Source organism: Lissotriton vulgaris, chromosome 8 (assembly GCF_964263255.1).
Source record: "Lissotriton vulgaris chromosome 8, aLisVul1.2, whole genome shotgun sequence".
In the NCBI taxonomy this organism is placed as follows: Eukaryota; Metazoa; Chordata; class Amphibia; order Caudata; family Salamandridae; genus Lissotriton; species Lissotriton vulgaris.
This window is the reverse complement of record NC_141696.1, coordinates 759,741,545-759,747,967: the sequence shown is the minus strand read 5'-3', so window position 1 is coordinate 759,747,967 and position 6,423 is coordinate 759,741,545.

Below are 6,423 nucleotides of genomic sequence, written 5' to 3'. Positions count from 1 at the left end.
ACAGATAATTCTCATGTGAAGGAAAGCAAGCAGTTTTTCTTCGTCAGAACAGAGACACGTAGTGTTGTGTGCAAAAGCAGCAAAATGGCATTTGAGCAACTAACTCACTTATGCTAACAGAGCAATGTGTGCAAGCAGAACCGTATCCTAACTACACCCTCCCGAGATCGGGCCAACGGACAAAAGGCAACACAATAAGAACGCAGAGTTCAAGTTCGTGTGAGACAGCAATAAGTTCAGGTTTGCCAAAAGGGTCACAAGGAGATGAGAGGGACAAAAAAAACAATGTCTCTAAAAAGAAATAAAAATGCAAGTGGTAAAATATTTCACCATGGGCAGAAGAAGAAAAAAAACTTTTAGAATTGCAGGCAATGCCTGTTGGACCGCTGCCAATTTAATCTATCAGCGTATTTGCACAGTATGTTGCAACAGCCTCCAAAAGGAAGTCATTGTTACTATCAGCAAAGAGATCCGCCATCCAATTTAGTAATGGAAATGAACATACATGTACCTCGATAGCAGGAGCCTCTAGCACAATCAGAGGACAACTTGCTTTTTCTTTGGGATAACTCTGTTCCAGGAAGTCATGTGCAGGCGCACATATGTCCCAATTTGCCAAAACTATGTGCGCAGCGCGCAGACCTTAATCCAGATTCCGGAACAGGCCAACTCATGAGCCACTAAGGGACTCATTAGATGATCATAATCTGGAGCAGGAGACAACGTATTTGCGAGGCAGAGTTCTAATGCCCATTCGAATTGGCAATCCAGGCAATTAACCACATTTCTAAATGTATTAGCCTTATGCATGAAATGACTGCCATAGTGCTGGTAGCAAAACAAATCTGCATAGTTTGCAGAGTCTAAATATAAATCTTCAGCATCAAAAGCAACATAATATTTCAAATCAGAAAAAAGAGCTTCTATGGCTTGGACATCCCAATCATCAGAGCGTAGGTTCGTTTCACAACATCCCCTTTGAAACACGAAGTACATTTGGAACATTAACCACCTCTGTGGGTCCATGAATTTGAAATTTTACAGCATCCCGTACAATATCATCTAACACAGGCCAGGCAGTGATGTTCACAAAAGTCTGGTCCCTTTTAATGATGTGTGAAGAGGAATGTGGGGCCAAGGTTTCATCAATTAACCTAATTGTTGAGCGTTCAGTTATGTAGTGTCCATTAACTAGACAAAAAATACTATTACCAATCCAATCGACATGAACAAAAATATGGAGATGAGAACCAACCAGATGTAAATCCAAGGTGGAACTTAAAAATGTATTTTAAACCAAGTAACAAAAATAGAAATCCTCAATGGTACACTCGATGTTATAGAGTCAGAGTCAAATGAAAAATGTGATTGGTCACCTGCACTTGTCTGCACACCAGGCAATGACACATCTGTGGGATAGGTGTACTCAGTATCTTCCTGTGGATCGCCAGCTGGCAGATTTAATAATGGATTAGTTACTGTGGACATCTCAATGGCAACATCAGGCTCGTTGATATCAGCTGAGGCCAAAACAGAATTTCTCTGCATGGCTGGAGAAGAGACCGCAGGAGTCCTGCTAAGAAGAATTGGCCACTCGTTGTAGTTTGACATTGTCAATGGAGATGTACCTGTTATCCTTGCGAGGAGGAAGTGGCGGTAGAATGACTGCACTCCAAGCACTGGAACTGGTGCACGATAAGAGGGGCCGAACTCCATCTTGTTCCCCACCTTCTCACGGACCAGGTCTCCGACCCGAGGTAGCCAGCCAACTACCTGAATCTTTAGATCAGCTTCAGCTCCAGATGTGGAGGGCAAGTGTTCCTTTGCAAGACTGTCTCGAGTCTCCTGTAGGTTCTGTAAAACAGCAGAATGATCATCAACGTCAAAGGGTAAGGCTGTCTCTGCCATATCTAGACCATCAAGGTCCGGGACAAACATTATTATGCCAAAGAGCATTTCGTATGGGGTCCGCCCACTACGCCTTAGAGGCGAACGCTGGACCCTGGTCAGAATGGAAGGTGCCGCATGCAAAAATTACCAACAAAGACACGCAAATCCCTGATGACAGTTCGAGCATCAGCACTCCTTTGTGGCCAAAACCATAGAAAACATGTGCCCAAATCCACTGCAACTAAGATATACTTATAGGCAGTGTCAGAAGAGAAAGGACTGCAGTCATCTAGATGAACACAACCAAGTGGTCTATTAGAAATATACAGCTGAGTTTGTGGCGGCCGTGCAGCAGTCGAAGGCTTAATCTGCTGACATATATCACAAGAAAGGACATATTCACGAGTTTGTTTATACAATCCGAGACACCAGTAACGCTGCTGTAAGATAGAGACAGTTCCTGAAACGGTGGCATGAGCCGAGGCCACGCCTTCATGAGCGGCTGTTATCAAAGAGAGACTGCGGTCCATGTTGGGAATCTGCCTGTCACCAACGTCGTTAATTCTCACATAGAGAACTTTATCAGGACTTAAAAGATAAGAGTTTTTAAAAGGGAACCCCCTAGGGTAATTATCACTCTTCTCAGTAGCAGCAATAGCTGCCAAGATGTCATCATCAATCTTGCTTTTGGACCTTGTAACTGCTGCTAGTAAATATGTTGCTATTGCTGTCTTTGCTGCCTTATCAGCGAGACTGTCGGCAACAGCGTATACTCCTACGTGCTGGTGAGCAAGAGTATGAATTACACTCATGAGAGACAGACACTTTTTTAAGTTCTGCGACTCGAACCCATTGGATTTTATGCTTAATTGTGCTACCTTTGGAATCACAATAGTCATTCTGAGTCCAAAAGAATAGATTGTCGTTTCAATACTGGACACAGTAATAAGAGTCACTCACAATCAAAGTAGTCACACGAGGGTCAGCAAACTCCAGTCCAAGCACCAGGGCAAGTAGCTCTGCCGACTGGGCGTACAGTCCCCTAATGTCTACATGTGCAAGACATCGGACTTGAATTCTCCATTCACAATGGTACCTGCCAAAATTGGGCAGGCCACTCAATAAGAATGCTTAGATCCTGACGCCGGTTGCGCCGAACCGTTTGTGTAAATGATATAATGGTAATACTCAAGCGGGAGCATGCACAGAGGAGCAGGGCGGAGAAATTCATACTGTAAAATCGCCTGTGTTTGCAGAGAGGGGTCAAAAATAAATGTGATATCCGGAGATGTCAGCGAAGTGGCCTATTGTATCCAACGAGGATGTAAAGCTTTGGAATTTGGTACACTGGCTTTCGTCACTGCCTCAAGGGCAGGATAAGGTGTAACAACCAACATGCGTTTTTCCTGTGACAGCGCTCTCTCTTTCAGAATAGCCATCTGAACTGCTGTCAAAACCTTTTTAATAGATGAAAAGCGCATTTCAGCCGCAGTGTACAAGTGTGACATCTAAGCAATGGGTACTGTGTCTCCTTCATTAAACTTCAAGTACGTGAAACCCACGGCACCTGGCACAATTCTCATCAGCTGGTTTGTATGGTTGTCACAAGTCAATAGGTACTTAGATTCAAGAAGATAAGACAGCAAAGATTGCAGAATAGCTTAATCATCAGGCAGTCAGCATGACTTTGTAAAAGTTGGTTGTATCAAGGCATATAGCAGTTTGATAAGCTGGGCATAATCGGGATTGTAAGTACGCCCAAAATTAAAAAAGTCCAGCAAATATTGTAGTTTTTTCAGGGTTTTATGAGATTGCAAATGTGCGCATTTCTCCAGGAAGTAAAGTGCAAGACCTCGACCTTCGTTATTGAGCTCATAGCCCAGGAACAACACTGTGTACTCTGCAATGTGTGATGTTGCAAAGTTAAATTTGAATCTGAAGTCCACAAACATAACTATGATGCGGTCCACGCAACAAATATGCGCCTATAATTCGTCGTCCGTGGGATAAATATCATCAATGTACGAGTACACATCAGGGTCAATGCTGTCTAACAAAGAGACGACACGTCCGGCAAAGACGGCTGGGCTGTTTTAATAGCCCATGGCTAATCTTTTAGGATGTTTTTGTTTGCCACCACAAGTGAACGCTGTCCTTTGACTACTAAGAGAGGACAGGTTATGACTAAAAAAGCCATTGGATGTCTCTAGTGTGGTTTTAAACCGTTTACGCACAAGATTGTCCATGAGAGCAGAACTGTGGGTGTTCTGTACTGCACATGTACGACAATGATAGTTTAAATGCCGATAATCCGAAACTAGGCGATACGACCCATCAGATTTGGTTACAGTGAAAAGAGGATTATTTAGGGTGACGCACATGTCTCAATCACACCTTGATATTCTAATTGTTCAAGGATTGCCGCAACGGAAGCCTTTGCCTCTTACTGCATTGGTTATTGGGGTGCTGGCCGTGGCATAGACCACAATGGAATCTCATGTCTGAGCGAAAGTTCATCCCATCCAACCTGAGTACGGAAAAAACGCCGGTGCAAGCACCAGTGCCCACTCTTTTGCAACGTTCTGCGTCTGCTCCTTCGGCACTGTGTGTGAAAAACTAGGGAGGATCACCTCCTTCCCTCTCGGAGTGGCTAAAATGAAAGGCAGGGACCAGTCTGCCTCAGCTAACAAAACATATGTAGAGGTCAGATATTCCCAAAAAATCCCTTTTATTACACATTGTAAGTCACCTTCTATTAAAAGAACTATATCATATAGTCTGTCAGGGGAAGCCACTCTAGTGTCAGCAGTTTCCACTGTGATAAAAGTGTCAGTTGCTGTCTCCTTCTGATATGGACACAGTGCTTACCGCACTATTGTAACCTCCGCAGTGCTGTCTAGCAGCTTTAATGCCCATGTCAGGTTCCTAAGCTGTGTTCCCACTATCTGCAGCATACCTTGCAGCTAATGCAGCAACTTTCTTTTTCTGAAACTGAGGGCGCTGACGTGGAAAGTCATCCTGCTTGCCTTTACCGTCAGCCGGGCGGGGCTGCTCACATCCTTGTGGGGCACCACGACCTCTGCCTCGTTCTCCTCCACCGGCTTGCATGCCCAATGTTGCCTGTGAAGAACGAGGAGAACGTTGGTCAGGAACCTGAAATCTATCAGGAGACCTAATTCTCGTGCGGTCGAGCAAATCATATGTGAGCTCAGTAGGCACTGCTATCGGTGACGCAGGACGCGACCCTTGTTTCTGTTGCAGCTTCCCCAGTTTTTTATTCTTCCAATACTGTTTTGGAAAATTTGGACGGTTGTCTTTAGTAAACTTCGCCATCTGAGTCTGTGGTTGTGTTGCTGTTTTAGCAAAAGGCTTTACACCAAAACTATTGCGCCCAATGGTTTTCTAAGCATCCGTAATAATCTTCAGTAACACTCAGGACTTCTCAGCGTCTGGGACAAGGCGCAAAGCATTAGACACCTGAAAGTTAACTGCATCTCCCTTTACATCCGCAAGGATGAGATCTGCAACTACGTCAAATACTCTGACAAGCCTCATACCCAAGTCGACAGCCGCCTCCGGTCTGTGCTCATCTAGAACACTCTTGATCACTGAGGGCAGTACAGTCATAGACAGTGTGCCAAAGCCCTTCGCATATACTGCTGCAAATACTTTACCCCAATTCTCGCAATCTGTTACCTCTGGCACTAAGTTTTTCTGGAAACTAATTGTGAGGATTCTTTGTTTTTCTACAGGTGTCGTGATAAGAAATACTGCTTCCAGTTGGTCAAGTTTCTCAGCAAGCCAATAAGGCATATCATCCTTAATTTGTGGGCGCTTGCCCATTACCGAATTAATCATGATAGGACTAATAGACATCCCTGCCAGTCCAACTAGTTGCACCGCAACCCCAGGTGCCCCCACCTGGAGGTTGTGTGAAACGTACTTTACTAAAGCCCTGTGTACCCCAATAAAGGAGGTATAAAGTTGTTGCAATTCATCCACAGGGACAGTTAGATAACGTGGATGAGGTGTGAACCCGGCCAAGACTGGCCAAGTGGCCCCAGGAATCGACGAAGGGCCTAACCGGATCGGAGTCATGGAGTGGAGGAGGGCGCCATTAAACCAAATGTGATGCTGCCATGCCAAAAGCGGAATATCTTGTGTCCTATATGGAGTATAATTCACAGGCGTCGCAGTGGGAGTGTAGGAATGAAACGTTTCATCATCCGTATTTAATGCGGGAAACATACCCCAAGAATAGAAAAGCTCAAAGGGGTATGCAGCATCTGCACTCACCACAAAGATTACTGACATGCCATCGTCAGGCACTTTAAACTGCGTCAGATGACACCGGAGCGCTGCACGACTATGCAGTGCTATATCAATATCACACATAAAGACACAGAGAAGAAAAACAATTTTTATAAATCATAGCAGAAAAAAGGTAATAATTTAAAACGTAAACTTTTTAAAATCTCAAACTTAAATGAACCTATAACACATTCATATAGATAGGTTAATCTGTCACTTATG